This window comes from Falco rusticolus, chromosome 2, assembly GCF_015220075.1.
Source record: "Falco rusticolus isolate bFalRus1 chromosome 2, bFalRus1.pri, whole genome shotgun sequence".
In the NCBI taxonomy this organism is placed as follows: Eukaryota; Metazoa; Chordata; class Aves; order Falconiformes; family Falconidae; genus Falco; species Falco rusticolus.
The window spans coordinates 110,447,891-110,466,319 of NC_051188.1; the positions used below are offsets into that span (position 1 = coordinate 110,447,891).

Sequence of the window (18,429 nt, forward strand, 5' to 3'; positions counted from 1 at the left end):
ATGAAAAAAAAACATAGCCCTGGCAAAATCCAGCATTCTTACCATTCAGCACGGTGTATTTTCCTTCTACTGTTTCTTCAGTTCTACTGCTTAGGAGGAAAACATTTAAATTTTTATTGTACTTCTACCTTGCAGCAAAGGAATCTACAAGGCTGATGCTAAATAATCATGCACTGAGGATTTAAGGTTAGATCAGGTTGGTTTGGTTTTAGCTTTTTTGTTGGTTTGTTTGTGTGTTGGGGGGAGGGTTGTTGCCATTTTTTTGGTCCCCCCTTTTTTTTTTTTTTCAGTACACAGCAGATGAAAATAAAGCCAACTATTGACACTGAAAAAGACTGGCCAACTATCCCCTTTGCTTCAGGACTACTGCTGTGGGATGAATGAAATATTAGCAATCTGTAAAATTCAAACATGCTGGAGAAAATATAAATACAAGACCCACACTTTGAGAATCCTCTATTTTGCTAATAGTAACACAGTCCTGAGACAGTATATGTTGGTCAACCAACGTGCTTTCCTGTACAGTTATTAAAGTGATACATGAGAAAAGAAGATTCATTAGGAGAGCTGTATGTGTAGACCAGGGGTCCTCAAGCTTTTTAAACAGGGGACGGCGCGCGGATGAAGTGGCAGGGAGTCATCTGCGGCTGCTTGGTTTCCCCCCGCAACCCCCAGCGGGGTCTGTAAATACCGGGGGCCGGATTGAGGACCCTGGGGGGCTGTATTCAGCCCGTGGGCCGTAGTTTGAGGACCCCTGGTGTAGACAAAGGACTCTGAGTGTGGGCAACAAGTAAAATCACATACATGCCTCATACTGCTGCTCTGAACGGCTCATACTCAACCATTTTCAGACAGCATAGGCCGCATGAGCTGCAAGAGGTAAATGGGTCCAAAATATACTCCAGGTATGTACGCTTCAGTTTACCAGTTGATAGGTAGCATGACTGGATTTAGTCAACCCAACAGCAGAGTTTGAAGAAAGGAGAAAGCAACAAGTTAATCAGACCCAGCAGAAACTGGAAAGCCATTATTTTATAAAAAAGCCGAGATGCTGCATGAGGAGTGGCAGAGGCCCTTACTGAGCTCAGGGCTAGTCGAGGTTGGACTACCCTGCCACTCACAGGGACTGGGAGGCAAAAATCCAGTTGAAGGTCCGAGCCAGCAGCCACTGCCTCCTACAGCTTTACGATATTGCTTATCAGCTGCTCCATGCTACCTTGTGAGGAGATAAGCAACCCCCCCAGAAGTCCAGGCTGGCTCACTTGGGCTGCCTGCGGCAACCAGCAGAAACTGCGGCCAGTTCTCCAAGCACAACTGTTGACCCACAAAACTGCAACATGTCACCAAGAGTGATGTTGCTCTCATTTACAACCCCTAGTCTCACTTCCAGCACCAAACAGCAGAGTAACCCCGCATAAGGTAGTATCTTTGCAAAGAGTGATGAGATCTGTGTCTGGTTGCTAGCCAGCACATGTCAGTTCAATGTTTTCTAACTCCATTTAAAGGCAAAGCAAAACACCAACCCCAAATCAGAACACGTCACAGTACGATGTGCTACTTTTTTCGGCATTTCCACTCACACCAACACAGTGCTTCCGTACGATTTGCTGAAGTTTCAGAAGGAATTTTTATTTAGTCACTCAAGTGAAAACACATTGCTGTTGGAAAAAAAACCCCATCTAACAGTAGTGCAGACAGATTCTTGTTAATCAGACAACAGACTGAAGTGGTTAAAGAAGAATGATACTAACTGGAGTCAAAACTAACTACTTACGCTAGGAAAGCACAAGCCTGCCAAAACCTCCTTGTGCCAAGCATATTTTGAACAACCTGAGGAGGAAAGGAGAAGCCTCAAGAATTTCAAATTCTCATTTGCACGATGCCAAATTAAACAGTACATGTACATTTCGATTCATTTTCCTGCTGCTTACTAGTAAATAGATGAAAACAGTTCTATGAACAGTTCAAACTCTATCAAGTGGAAATAATTTCCTGATCTCTCATCTCACAAAACCTTGCCTTTTCATCTTAATTTGGAAAGAAAACTAGCTTTGAAATGTATCGATATTCCAAAGAACAAAACTGCGGCTTTGCAGAGTATGTTTCAAAAGCAGTATCCTCAGTGGTTCACAAATATTTATGTTGGTATAAACATAATTATTGTGTATATCCAAACAACATCCCCCATCAATTTACCTACTTCACCTATTCATTGTTTCAGTCTTCTTTCCCCCAACTTGTTAATTGTTTTCGTTAGTTTGTTGATAGTTTTTGTTGGATTTGTTGGGTGGGGTTTTTTTTGAGATTTGTTGGGTTGTGGGTTTTTTTTGTGGGGTTTTTTTTTCTTATGTAAGAATATTAAAAAAATGAAAGAAGGTGCCTGGTTTATTTAAGACTCTACCAGGACACTTGAAATCAATTTTTCTAAGTGATGTTTATTAGTCTTAGCATAGTTCCAAAGTGCCAGTATAGTGACAGCATAATCTGTTGCAAGATCTCTGCTCATTACAGTCAATCATAACCAGGACACCTAAGGCAAGGTTAGCTATACTGTTGGGTTGGGTTGTTTTTGGTTTTTGGTTTGGTTTTTTATTTGGTTTTTTTCCTATGTTGAAATGAATGTTGAAGCTTACACATTTGTTTTTTGAGAAAGAACTGTTAGAGATCAATAGTCAGGGCCTCTGGTACTTTGCCATGCCACAAAAGGGCCAGGTTTTAAGAAGAGTCACATCTGCCTAATGATTGACTGAACTATTTAAGACTATCAGTCAGGTCAGCTGTTCAGTCACAGAACAGAAACAGTACGATGCAAACTGAAATGCCTTGCCTGTCCGTAAATGAGACCTACTAATGAAGGTGCACAAAAGGTACGTATTAATAAGCAAAACCTTCCGATGATCTCATTCTGACCTGTTCAAGGCAGTAATTGCCCTGGCGTTCTCTCTCCCTCTCACTGGAACAGGGACCAAGTCTGACACAGTTTTCAAAGAAATATTCTGAACTTTTTGAAAGATCTAATGTGTCTGTCGGATGGAGGGTGACTGCACCTGCATGATGTTAAAGATCAGAATTCATTTAAAATCATTGAGATGTGCTGCTTCCACAAAGTACTTAGTCTTGGAACACTTGCTACGTTAGCTCTTAAAATTCAGCATGGCTTTGCAATTGCTTCACGTGGACGTTATGCATACACATTTTATATGGCTGGAAGTGTTACAAAATTTGATTTTAAACATCTCAATCCTCATCCCCTAACCATCGTTATTCACATCTCAGCGTATAATGAACAAAAAACAACAAAAAAGGAAAATTAAAATATAATAGCAACATAATGCTTGCATATTTTTAAAATACTTTTATGACTGTTTACAACACCAGAACAGTACATAGCATAAAGACAGGCTATAATTAAGAACCAGTCTCTGAAGAGCATTGCTTTCTAATACTAATCTACAATTAATTACATCAGACAGCAAGAACTTCTGATGCCATGCTTTTAGACTATGAAATAAAACCCCTGATTAGAATGGTTTTGGCACTGTGCAGACTTCGTAACTTCATGAAGCATGTCCCTGTTTGAGTAATGGAGGACGGTGCTGTCAGTACGGATGTGCACGTGGAAAGTGCAGTTAATGCGAAGGCTAGGGCAGATGGTAAAGAGTATCCTGATGAATGGATGGGCTTGATTTACGGGTGTACAAGATAGTCTTGACTCACCTGTACGTTAAAGCAGCGTCGACACAACTGAGACATGGCTGAAAGGAGAAAAACAATACAGGGCAAGAGAAAACAGAGGAAAGAAGAAAAAACACTTAGCAGGTTTAGATAAAGTCCATCAGGCAATAGCTTTGAAAGAAAACTGCTCCTCAAATAAAGACCGGAATTAGAGAATCCGTAGTGATGGCACCTTTGCTATGAGTAGCAAGTGATTTATAAAATAGCCTCCAAAATCTGTAAGATCAGAGAGTAATTGCCCAGTGAGGCCTTCGTGGTATTTTTTGTTTGCATGTGGGGAGACAGGAAAAAAACACCAAAACAGATGCATCTTGCAATATTGAGAGAACAAGCTTAAAACAAGATGTTTGTTAAAATTTTAAAAAATAATAGGGAAACATACAAAACAGACTGTAACTGAAGGTTACCACATTCTTTGAAAAATCAGTTGCAGCAGAAAATGTCCTTTCTGCATGTTTCGTTACCCTTTCACATCCCCCTCCCCTTGGATTTCTGAATAGGGCATGCCTCAAAGGAACAGCTTTAAGAGACATCAGAAGATCCACAAGATGCACTGGCTTAAATGGCACGATTCCACTCCCTTCAGGTAACCATTCTTACTGCACACAAAGACCAGAGGAAAGATTTTGGCCATCTGCCCTCCAATAATATGTCTTTTAGGAGATTTTAAGAGGTACTCTGAGTATCATCAAGCAGAGCTGCTGCCAGTTTTGTATTTCACCTACCAATACTCAGGTTTTAGTATAGAATTGTCCAAATAACTAGGAAATCCCAGACCCACTAAAACACTCCAACACTTCCTGATGATTGCTACATTACATACGTAACTCCAGATACACATCAGCCCATACATTATCGTCCTGGTTTTGACTGGGACGGAGTTAATTTTCTTCTCAGTAGCCGGAGCAGGGCTGTGTTTTGGGTGTGGTGTGAGAGCAATGCTGATGGCACACGGATGGGGTTGGTTGGTGCTGGGTGATGTTCATACTGAGTCAAGGACTTCTCAGGTTCTCAGGCCCTGCCAGGGAGAGGGCTGGGGGGGACGGGGAACTGGGAGGGGACACAGCCAGGACAGCTGACCCGAACTGGCCAAAGGGATACTCCATACCAAGGAACGTCATGCTGAGTATATAAGCCAGGGGAAGGAGGAAGGGGGGGACATTTGGCATTATGGCGATGGTCTGCACTATGAACCCATGACATTGTTTCAAAGAAACAGAGCTTCACCGTGAGCTATAATCTCTCTTCATTTCATTATACGGCGGCTCTTTCTTTCCAGATCACAGTTATCCCTTCTGATTTTGAAATTCAACAATTTGCTGCATACACAGATGCAAACATGACAGTATTCATCCTACAGTAAAAACACATTTTAATTAGCCCTAAGACTTGAACCAGCTGAAGGCATAACAAAGCTGGGAGCCTTTCAAGACATAACCGTCTCAGGTTGTCCTTGTGATACGAAGTTAATAGATACAAAATAAAATGACACTACTGAATGAGAACCAGAGCAGAAATTCTAGATCCTATTACAACTGCTTAAAAAAATAATAAAATTTTATTTTCTTTTTCTGGTTTTAAAACAAATACTTCTGAACTAGCTGTGAAAAACAATATAAGCAATCTCATTTAAGCAGCCACCTCCAATTTTTTTCCTTGAGCAATTTTTTACTAAAATATTTTAGTACATAGTGCTCCTTTTTCCCTACTCCAAAGTTTCATGTAATTGTTAGAATTTATTTTGTATACTGTGTTCATTAATTACTTTAAAACATTATTTCCCAAAATAGAATTCCACGTCACTGAAATATGTACGTGTTCAAAGGACTATACTTCATGGTGTCATTGCACTGTATAAAGAAGTGATACAGCTTGCTTAGGGCCTAAGCGGAAAATGGATTGCAACCGTATTAGGAGGCACATAATGCTTTTTGTACCTTTAAGACAAAAATTCTCTGTCAAAGGAAAAAAACTAACTTTGATTTCAGGGGAAGGGAAAAAAAAAAAAGAGAAAGCCGGCTTCAATGTCAAAAGTGTGTTGTGTTACAACTGTTTGAGGATAGCCAAATATGTACAAACACTAAGATGATTTCTCCTCTCCCCCCTCCAGCAATGCTGTACGGAAATTCAAAGTGAAAAAAGCAAAACACAAAACAGAGACAAGAAACCGTTAGAGATTACTTGTACAAAGACATTTTGAATTGGACATATGAAATATTTCTCAGTAATGATTTTTCATTCATCTTGCTGAAGTGATAAAAGCTTTGCATAGATCTTCTTTAAAAAAAAAGGAAAATAACTCTGAAACAAGTACAATTACATCTTTATCTGCGAAAAATTATTTGCCAATGTCATTACTCATTCTCTTTTATTCCATTTCATTCCTTTATACAGCCACACTATGCTGGTAACTTATTTCACTACTTTGTTATTTAGATCTTAATGGGCACATTTTATTGTAAGAAAACAACATATCCTTTGAAAGCCTGATACTGCACGGAACAGTGGGAGGGAGGAAGAGAGAGACAGAGCCCGTAACATCAGTCCAGTAAAAATTTCTCATGTCCCTGAGCCCAGCCTCTTGGTATCTCAGATACAGCTTGCATCACCCTCATAAAATGGGAGATGGAAAACACAAACAAACAAATCTTACAAAAAGAAAAGATATGCTACAACTTCTAAACACAATATACTCACTACTGCTTTCTACAGGCTTTTCTCAAAATACATTTATTGTAGAAATACTTCCAGCACTAGTGTTCCTGTATTTACAGTGAGGCACTGAGGAAGAACCCTTCTGTCACACATCACACTGTTTACTGTCCCTTGTTCTGCAGTGCCTGGTCTCTCTCAGTATTTTAACATATTCATATAACAGAAAACACCATAAATCAGATACTTACTAGAGAGAATAGAATGCGTAGACAGCTCCTTTAAGGTAAATTTTATTTATTTCTACAGGTCTCTTCCTGTATTTACATTTTCAGAGCCAAGCAATGGATTTAGACCTGGATTCTCGTGTGCAGGGTACAAACCAAGCAATAGCCTTCCACACAGGAAACTAAAAATTAAAAATACAGTCTTTCTGACCTAAAAATATAAATGCAACTAGTAAATAGGAAAAGGGACTTTCACAGGTTTTCTGAAAATTTCAATTATGTGTAGTTAAACTCCAGAAAATGAAGACTTTTAAATTAAGAGACTCCCTGCTTCATTATTTTGATCGAGATACCCCCTTCTTTCCCATAAGTAGGAAGGCAGCATATCAATAAATAGCTTACTATACTTCTAAGACCAGTCACAACCAGCATCATAATGAATGTATAGCATTATTGATTTTTGTTCACACACACCCCCCCACCCCAAACAGAACAACAAATTTCACATACTAGAGAAGTCTGCACAAATAAGACAAGTTTTCTTTACATTTACTGAAATTAATATGTCAAAATTCTGGCATACTTATCAACTTAGGGGCTTTGAGTAGTCATAGTAAATCTGACATAAAAAGGCATGGTACAGTTTATAGCATATCTTCTAAAACTGAGGATTAAATTGCCAGGGGGAGGATGGTAGCAACTGTTGTGACAAAGCCAGCAATAAAATCAAACTTAAAACAAAAATACACTCTTCACTTGAAGAGATTGATTGGGCTAAACTTCCAATTTCTCCTTTGAATAGCATCTCCAGGCAGGAATAAGAATAACCCCAAAGAGCACCTCCATTACTTTGTTCTAGATCCTTTATTTCTCTGATCGGCAGAAATCAGTGCTGTAGCGCCAAAACACTTGCAAGTATGACACGTGTTAAGGTCTGAGTGAGTATATGTAAGGCCCACATTGCGATAAAATTTAGAAACAAGGTAACCTACTATTTCAAATATACTATTGCCATATAGGATATCTTCAGTAGTATTTGCTAGGTTATCTTTTCTTTTTCTCCAAACGATAAATAAAAAGTGTGAATCATTAGGAAAGAAATGAAAAGCTAGATGAGATTTTAAAATATATTGAAAAAATAGAGGGCTTTAAAGAATGAACTATTCACATATTCAAAAAGGTCTGCATAAAAGCTGCCTAAGTACAGCTAAATAGAACATAAGGAGGAAAAAAGCACAGTAACATGAGTGAAGACTTACTGAAAATAGACTGTAGATTTACACAGTATTTTGTTATTTATAAAGAGCTAGCACCCTCACTATGCTAGCTTAGATGAAAGAAAAAATTGGAGTTATGGAAGTCTATCTAGATTCAGCCTCCTGCACTTTCCCCTTCAAGCAATATTATGCACAATTCCTCACTTTCTAAGATGGTAGCACCCTTTACAAACTAAAAAAACAATCACAAAAATAGAAATAAGCATAAAAGCTCAGCCTCAACCAATTTTTTTGTTTGTTTTTAAAAGGTCATATACGCACATTCCCCCAGACCTAGAGAGAACACATCCACAAAAGACACCTAAACAGAAATCTACAGCAAAAGAATTTTTTTTTTAAAAGGTGGTTTTAGTTCATGATACATATCAATTAGTAAGAAGCACACATCACAATCCCAAAGTATGCACTTTTCACAAATTTAAGGAGTACAAGATAAATGGTGGAAAGCATATTGCCAATATTGTACATTAAAATGGATTAATGTTTTCCTTCAGATCTCCCTTTCTTGCATTGATATTTGGAAATAAGGCTGCACATTTCTTCATTATGAAGATAAAGGTTATGAGCTTAGGCTGCACAAAGAACTGATTTATAATACAAACAAAGATGATCTAAGCTTTCCTGCAGTATTTTGTGTTAATGGTTAGCTCAATTAAAAATAAAAAAATAAAATATGAGCTTAAGGAGCTGTTTCATAATCAATGGATGGACTCAAATTAGGTGTGGATTACTAGATTGCTTTTAAATAATGTCTCTAAAAAATGCTATTTAAGAAGCTATTCAATAGAAATACCTTGCTTGCAGGATCTGCTCTGAATTTCACAAAAACACCTGAATAACTATCCCAACCAAGTAAAAGTTCTAGGCTTCTGGCCATAAACAGATGCCATGAAAAGACCATACCAGCACTCTTGGCTTTGTGAATAATCCTCGGTTCTCCTTGAGATGTTAGTCACTTCTCCTGCTACTCCTCCAGCCCTGCAATTTTACGTAATAAATGAAGACGTAGTCTTTTGTATTCAGCAAGACATACCAACTCAAAAGGTACATGTACTATTCACAAGAAAAAGAACACCCCCCCAAACATTAATTCTCTTTTCAGCCAAAACTAATTCTACCCTCTTCCTAAACTCCCTTACTAATTTATTCCACCATAAATTCCTCCTCTCCCTTCTTGACAACTTACTAAAATCAGCTCTATATTCATACACAAGATTAACCTCGTAACACTTAACTCTGAAGTAACACTAAAATACCTCATTTTCACTGTATTTTTATCGATTTCCATGAGCTCACAGAAATAATTCACCCTGCATTATGTAGAGGAATGCATCTTTTTAGTGGGAAAGATAAAGCGACTGTCCTGGGTTAATGGAGCCTGCAGCTCCACTCCAATCCCACCCTGACTGCGTGCCTCCTTCGCCCCCACGTTCTCCTGGTCTGCCCTCTGCCTTGCACGCGTTTCCTCCCTCTAACACCAACACATAGCTACCTCTCTCTGACTGCTACCATATAAAAGCATTTTTCCATTAAATCTCTTGACATATGGAAGCACACCAAACGGGTTAGAGTGCTTTCAGATCTTCTTTTTATAAACCTCAACAAGGTTATAATACAACGGAAACGTACTTCAAACCAAAGCACGTAGTCTATGCCTGCAGTGATAAATTCTAGTAACTTTTGAAGCCTGCACAGTTGTAAATTTCAAACTGAAGATCTCAAAAGACATCCAAGAAAGGCAGGTTGACTTTATTATAAAGGATGCTATAATGTGCTTTACTCTGCAGATTTTACCACTTCATAGGAAAATTTGCATAGAAAATACATTATCTCTTGAAGATCAGTGCAAATTCGACTACAATGTTGTTTAAATTCTTATTCTAGTAAATTCCTGAGTGAGCATTGGCTTGATGGCCTCAGAAAATTAAGACAATGAGCAGATTTCAAGCTAATAAATAGGGCTTGTGAAAATAGGAAGTTCTTGAACTCATAAAGACATCTTCTTTTTATTCCAATGTCATCACAAAGTATTATCTCAGTTTAAACTACATTGATTTGGGGAATTAATGACACCACTGAGATGAACTCATTTCAAATTACCACAACCGCGCACATTAAAATCCAAATTGGAATGTATGCCTAAGGATCTATTATTCAGACTTTACTAATACAAAATGTCACCTGCTCAGTCATGTCTCAAAACAACAATTCCTTACTGAATTACGTGTGGGGTTTAATTCTATTTGGCTCTCTATCGCCCGAAACAAGTCTGGGAAAGAAAAATGCATTGCCAGTGGTAGGGTTGCTGATTAACAGATTCTTATGCATGCTCTTACACCAGCTCACGAGATTCCTGTTGCTAAATTACTTGATTGGGATGTAAAGGGAAACACGGTTTGGGTCACCTCTCTCTCACTTTAAAAGCCAGTCTACAAAGTATAAACAGGAAGAATTTTTTTTCCTCTTTGGCAGATGGTTTTTGGACAAAATAGATCCATTTTTCTCTTGGCCATGCAATCACTAAACCCTTTCCAGATTACCAAGTACAGACTAACTGAAAAAAAAGTAGAAATGAAACAGAGCTGGGTGTGGTAAGAGGCGGCTGTAGCTTCATTTCAGCATTGGGGGTTTCAGAAAGAAGTAACTCAAAACAAAAGGAGTATTAATAAATTATCAGCATTGAAATTGTATGAAGTACAGTGAGCAGCAGGGAAAGAAAAGACAAAAGCTTTCATACGAACACGTTTACCACTGTTTCAAAGGGGCATGCTGACCCCTTTCCCCTGCTCTTACACACAAAGGTCTTGCACAGATTTAGTTTTTATCAGGCTGACCATTTCTGTAGACATCTAGCATTCAGGAGATGAGTGGCCTCCTGTGCTAAGCATGTCATTAGTGATGTTGATAAACTAGAAAATAAACATTACGCTTTTGCTTTGTGACAAGGCAGAAGCTAAGATCTGTGTGAAAACTACATGTCATTACACGAATTTATTGAAGCAGCACAACAGAGGGAAAAAAACCCCAAACAAGACTAGTTTTTCTCAAAAAGGCCAGCTAATGGTTTTTGGTAATCTAGAGTGGCTACCTGGATACTGAAAATCCAGTCTTTCCTACAGATCAACTTAATATTTACGGGAAAACCAAAAAATATTGTCTTCCTTATAGTCTTGCACCATCTTTCAACCAAGAAGTCTTGGAAGCATAAGGCTATAGGTTAGCTATAATAAGTATAGCTAATCTATTGTTCTGAATACATGCAGTGATGGACCATATCTTCATGTGACCATAAGAAAAACACATACACATCCCCAAAAGTGCTTTCTACTCAGAAAAGGGGACCAGATAGATCTTTTTTTTCTCTGAAGAGGCATTATAACAAAACAATCACAAAGACATTTTTACGTACCTGACAATGTCAAGGCTCTTCTAAAGCACTAATCGTTAACAGAGTCCATAGGATAAACCTAGCTTTGTAAAATTTTTAGAATAATTACAATACGTAATATTTTAAAGCACTTCATGACTATATAAAGAGAAAACATTTGAAGCATTTTGTCTGAATCCAAGTTCTCCACAGCATAGAAAGTGTGACTACACTTAATTGCTTACACATTTAATGAATCTTTATAGAAACCTTTTCATATAGCATCACAGAATTTAGGTTAGAAAAGACCTTTGAGATCATCAAGTCCACCTGTTAACACAGGATTGCCAACTCCATCAGTAAACCATGTCCCTCAAAGTACAGCACCCACACATTTTTTTGAACACATTCCAGGGATGGTGATTCCACACTTCCCTGGGCAGCCCCTTCCAATGCTTCACCACCCTTCTAGTGAAGACATTTTCCCTAACATCCAATCTAAACCTCCCCTGCTGCAACTTGAAGCCATTTTCTCTTGTCCAGTCCCTTGTTACCTGGGAGAAGAGACCGACCCCCCCCCCCGCCTACAGCCCCTGTCAGGCAGCTGCAGAGAGCGATAAGGTCCCCCCTGAGCCTGCTCCTCTCCAGGCTGAGCACCCCCAGCTCCCTCAGCCGCTCCTCATCAGCCTTGTGCTCCAGACCCCTCCCCAGCTCCGTTGCCCGTCTCTGGACACGCTCCAGCGCCTCAACGTGCCTCCTGCAGTGAGGGGCCCAAGGCTGAACACAGGATCCCAGGTGCGGCCTCACCAGTGCCCAGCACAGGGGGACGGTCCCTGCCCTGGTCCTGCTGGCCACACATTTTCAGATGCATACATATATATGTGTGTGTATATATACACACACAAGATCAATTTTCAATATAGTATCAAATTTATAGAAAATGATCACACGTTCATACTAACAGTCAATAATGTTCTCTCCTCTACCAAATTCTTAATTTTGGACACCTGAAGAATAACCAAAACAGTTTATTATGTACAAATATGTGCATTTATATGCACAACTCCCAGTAAATTTGAGATACATTTTTAAGATGCTTTTTATGTTGCTTACATACTGAATTGAAAAAGCAAAGGAGTCTGAAAGTGAGGTAAACCTTTTGATTTTAAGTTTATTTGAATTCAAGGTGAAGAAACTGGAAACAAAATATAATTAATCCAAAATATTGTAGTCTTCATATTTTTCTTTGACTATTGAGATTTGTTGGGGTTGTTTTTTCCATAAAAGACAGCTAATTAAAACTAATGCCATCTGTATACGGTTTAATTATAGTTTACTGAAAAGTGTTTTTGCATTTAGTAGCTATGGATAAAAACACATTTATGAAAGAATAAAATAACAGCCATGCCCTACAGAGTTAAAAATCCAGATGTGGAAAAGGTTTTTCATAGGAATATGACTGTCATAATTTCTACAATAAATTATAATTTTGAATGCTTGAAAATAGAAACTCCTCCAAAAACCTGTGCTGAAAGTATGAAGTTATAATATATAGAGGCCTGTTAGTGTGATTGTTCTTCAAAACAACAATAAAGCAAAAATGAAGGCTGTCATGCAGACAGAAATGGAACTCGTTTCTAACATAACTTCAATATATTTATATTACAACTTCATTTATTATTCCTTAGCAAGTCCTCAGACCACACCAACTATTGTATCAGTAGACTAGGTTGGATGCACTTACACATGGTGACAAAAGATGCTACAAGATGCAAGGCAATGGACGGAGTCATGAACAAAGCCTAAGACATTAGCAGAAGTCTCAATAACATCACCATAGTAAAATGATGGTACTTAGCATAATAAAAATATCTGTAGTTCCCAAAACAATTTAACTGAGGCTTAAAAATCCAGTCTCTTTATACCAGTAACAGAAAAATCACTAGAAAACTACCCATTCTTTAAAACAAAACACCTAGTAACTGAAACAAAATGTCAGAATGGCTTTATATATTACATACAAATCAACTTCACCTATAATACTGTAGTATCTGATACCCGCAGACTTAACACTTAGGAACAAACCAAGGAAACATCATCTGAAACTCTGAAAGAAGAAAGGAGCACCCACACACAACAGCTACTGCAATTTAGACAATTCTTTCTCCTGCCCCGGAAAATCCTGCCTGGACTTCAATCCATGAACACATCTGGAGGAACTTTGATTTTTGTGCAGTTCTGAGGATCCCGTTGGCCACGAAGGCTTCTGTTTCAAGGTTCCTGACCTGAGAAGCCATAGTGTAGACACTGATCCACCATCACATATGTAGACTGGTGCTAGTGCCTATTTTATTTTTAAATTACATACATGCGTGTGGATCTTTCTTCTTTACCCTCTCAAAGAGGAAGCAGAATCAATTCCCAGAACACATTTCTAGTTGAACATATTTAAATTTGTGAAGAGAAGGTAGGATTAGACAGGGTTGTGTGTTCAGTTTTCTAAATTACAAGACAGTCTTTCCCAGTCCCTCTAATGGGTTTTGAGCAAGTGTAGAAATGAACTGTGTTGCAATCAACTCTGTTTAAATGAACAATAGATATTAACAGTTTGCAGCTCTAGATGTTCTGGAACAGACTAGACTCTCAAACCAGTTACTGAAGCCTAATGTATATATATGGATTCTTCCCTCTGTCACTGCCTGTCCCAAGCTGTGACGGAGGGCATACAGGGTACTATGCAACAAAGTTGTAGGTGGTCTGTCACCACAGGACAGGAAATCTATGACAAACTATGTGCAAGATTTCAGACTACACCCTTCTTGTTTTCTGCCTTAAAATGAAAGTAATTGTTTCTGTCAGACTGCCGTGAATTTAAAGCGCATGGTAGAACTGGCAGCACAGAAAGCACATTTGTCAGGTATACTAGGTAAGCATATTAAGAAGGATGACTTCAAATTACAGATCCTAATCCACAGCCCTTACCAAGTGCACACTTCAAGCTGGTTTATCAAAAGGAGTTGACTGAAGAGAGAGAGTTTAAAGAGCATTTGCTGTTGCAGGGCCTTTGAGGTAATGGTCTAAAATGTCATGCTGTAACCAGTGCACAGCAGTAATACGCACAAGAAAGCGTACAGGGGAGAGGAAAAAAAAACAACTGTAAAATTTCAAAGTGATTGCCTTGCAACATGTCTAAGAAAACAAAAGCCCCTTAGGTTTAAGCTAAATATTCTTGGGTTTGATTCAATTTCTTTTTTATCTAGAATAGGTAGCAATAAAAGTAGTATTTCAGATAATGTTTTAAGTAACATTCCCATTCGTATTGTAAATTATATTGTATAATCTTTATTTCACATTTCTAATATTTAAAAAGTAAATTGTATGTACATTTCCCACCCTGATATTAGCGCTACTCATATCAACACCACTCCTTTTGTTTGTCAACATATTTTCAAAAGCCTTGTTACAAAATCCTTTAGTTTAACAATAAATAATTGAATGGAAAAATTATCTTTCTCTCTCCAAAATACTTAAAGGAATAGATGATGCATACCAATTTGCCTTATTTTTAAGGCCAAAGAGAGAATAAGTCTCATCATACCTAACCATTAGACAAGAAACTGGTTTAGTTCAGCCAAGAAAACCCCTAAACATAGAGAAAGTAGATAAATTACTGTGTAAGTGAACTAACGAGTAGGAAAAGAAAGCTTTACAAGATAAATTCAGTATTGGTGAAACAGAAGTAAATGTCAATGCAAATGGTAACACCATCAGCCAATGGTCGTGATTGCAAAAAAATGTGCTAGTTACTACAAATCACTTTCTAGCTTAACTATACATATAAAACAAGTTGTTTTGCAGGGGATGAAACTTGGTCTCTGAAGTCCTAATTAAGACATGTTTTACTGTAGAAAAGCCATGAAAAATAGTGCTAGAGGTTCATGTAGGAACTAATCTCCATTTCAATAAATAGATTGGAGTTTAAGCCAATTTTAAATGAAGAAGAAAGCAAGAAAACTAATGTTAGCAAGCTGAAAAGCAAGACTCTACTAAACCACTAAACGTTTTTGCTATGAAGGATCAATCCCAAGGACCTAAAATGCTATTTAAGGCCCCCTGGACTGGATCTTATGTCTATTTCAGGCAAGAAAGCAGCTACCCTTACTTGTCTAAATCTAGATAGACGAACAGATGTATCCTGCAAGGTACGGAGAGAACACGGAAACAAGCTCACTGAAGAACACCTTTCACATGTCCTGCATGGCTTCCCTAAGTGCGGGGCGCAGGTAACAAGCATGAGAATAGAAAAAGAACATTTGAAGGAAAGGAACAATTACAGCTGTCTACAGATTTTCTTCAAGGACAGGATGGAAAATGAAGCCAAAGAAAAATGAAGGTATGTCAACACAGAACAGTTTTGTAGTGCTAAGTTCAACTATTATTTTCAAGAAATATGTGAGAGTAGTTACATTGAAGTTAAACATCGTCTAGTAGGTAACAATAGTGGTCAGTTCATTTTCAAGGTGAGATCAAAAGATTCCTGTAGTATTCTGGAAGTCTTGTAACAGCTTCTGTTAGTCCTTGTTTAGAAATTGAGGAAGTAGACTCAAACCTTAAGCCTTTTTGTTACTTTGTAGGGGGTTAAATTGACAATAAAGATTTTTAGTCAGATAGAGGGAGCTTATTTTGAATTTACCTTCAAATTCTCATATTAAACAGGGAAAATATCTATGTCTCCAAATATTTTTTCATGTAATTTTCTGATTTTAAGGTAATATCAGGTACATATTGTATTTCAATATCACCACAATTGCAAACAAAAATAAGTACAACTACAAGGTGTTTTCCTACTATTAAAAAAAAAAATTACTTCCAGTATTTAATACAGGCACATACTGTGAATGCTTGGGGCTTTCTCTTTAAGCGTCATATAAGTTCAGAAAATCAAGTGTGTATTATCTGTGTGTATTATCAACATCTTCACAGAAGCTTAGCTGTAGAGGAAGAATGAAGCATCACCCCTGTGCTCCTACTAAAGTACTGTGCAGAGGAACTTGTAATTTTTGTGATTTCCTAAAGTCATATAACATCTTCTGACCAGTACTGGCCAGACTCAGTATTAAAATCTCCATCTAAAACAGAAGCCAGGTTGAACAAACTACAGCTACATCAGAATTGTTGCTCCCTACCTGCTTTGAAAGCAGAGGATTTAGACATAGCACAAGTTTCAAAACAATTGCTACCTTTTTTTTTTACTATTGCTATTAAATAAACTGGCCTTCCAGAGTGTTCATTCACTACAGCAGGATGTTTATCATTGTCATGCTCATTTTTGGCCAAGCATACAGAGTTCTCCCCTTTCTGGGTTAAGTCTTCCATGACAGATGGGCACATGGAGCCCAAGAGATTATTTGCAAAGCTGCACAGAAAACTGAAATACAGACCAGAGGAAAGAATGCTCCCAACGGTTTGTGTTACAAGGGAATGAATTCACTGAAATGACAAAACTTTCCCATTCACATTTCTGTTTGTATACATCATTGATTGTCTATACCAGGATATAAGCAATTGGGAAGGAAAATAAAAGTCTTCAGTGAAAATTAAACATCCAGAAACACAAAAACCAAGAACAACTTCCAGGATCTTTGCAGTGTTTTTTTATAGACACCTGTAAGATGGGCAAAGAATGGTCCCCTGTGAAAAGTGAGAAAATGGGAGAAAGCCAGTACCAGTGTTTGGTGTTCAGTGGGGCACAACTTCTCTCAACAGGAATCTGCTTGCATGTATGGAGTACAAATGATACTCCAACACAGGTGTAATTAAACATTACTCCAGATCTTCAAAAGAAATTTCAACATACATTCAGGAAGACAGATTTCCACTCCCAATACATTTTTTAGAAACAATTTTTTTCATAAGGTGAGCAAAGCATTGAGAAAGCAGCGTGTTGCTTTGGTGTCTCTAATCTGCAGAAAAAGAAGATACAAGATATTTACGGAAGGACCATGGGAAGCACAGAGGCACCTGGAATACCTTCTCCAGGTGTTGTGAAAGCAGATTTCCAGTCCTCCCCACACCCTACAGGAGGCTTCCCTTCCTCCCCCTCAGCATTCACTGAAAACTGACAGCTGAAGAACTCGTTTGTCTCTGTGTTCACTTAAATAGACAGCAAGCTGCAACATGCATTTTGAGTACACCGGACTGCAAGCATTCTGAGCGTATGTTTTCTCCTCCAACATTTATTACAATCTCTTCACCTTTTACATATAGCAAACTATAACGTAGTTACTGAAACATATGCAGTACCCAAGGATACACAATATTAATTGCTCAATCAACCTGCACTAACACACTGAAATCAACATGTCACATTGGATTACTGTTATTTTTCTAACCTTACCAAGTCAATTTGGGGCATATTTTTTACACACTTGCTTCCTTAACTATTGTAGTATCACTAGTTTGATTACATCATACCTTGCACATTTTGGTGCCTGGCTACACACTTCACATTTATTTTATTGACTTTTCTTCACTGTCAGGGAAAAATTCTGCGTTTTTTTGGAAACAGTAGTTTTACTAGTATATCATATACTGAATTGATTTGTTCTGTACTGAAGTTGCTTTAATTCTTATTAAGAAAACCCCAAAACATGGTATTTTTTGAGTGTTCTTCTAATACCAAGGAAGAAAATGTATCAGTACAGACATGCTTAAATAATAAGGCAATGGTCCATTTCAATGTTCGCCAGTTGTTTAATTAGAAAAATATATTTTTAAATATACTATGATGGAAGAAAGGCAATATATATCCAACAATCCTTCATCTTGATAATACAAATTATTCAATAATAAAAGCTGAAAGCAGCATTAAGCCAGAACTTATATAATTTTCAAGTGTTTCATTGTCAGAAAACTGAGCTGGTCACTTACAGCACATGTTCAGCCTTTTTTTCCCCATGAGACTTTCACAACTGCTATACAGAACTTGTCACACCACATTACAGATTTATGGTTTTTACTATAAAGTAAGGATTAATCTAAAAAGAAATTAAGGAACATGAATATGGTAAAAAGCATCAAGCATAAATAGCTTCAGCATTTTGTATAAAACCAAGAACATGATTCAACTTTTTAAGATGACTGCTTGGAACTGTAACTTGCGGATTAAATG

The 18,429-nt window shown here is 37.8% G+C and overlaps 1 protein-coding gene across 2 annotated transcripts in view; it reads right to left on the reverse strand.

The window, feature by feature from the left end:
- GBE1 (1,4-alpha-glucan branching enzyme 1) overlaps positions 1-18,429 on the reverse strand; it is a 167,222-nt gene that overhangs the window by 38,356 nt on the left and 110,437 nt on the right. The window lies entirely within an intron of this gene.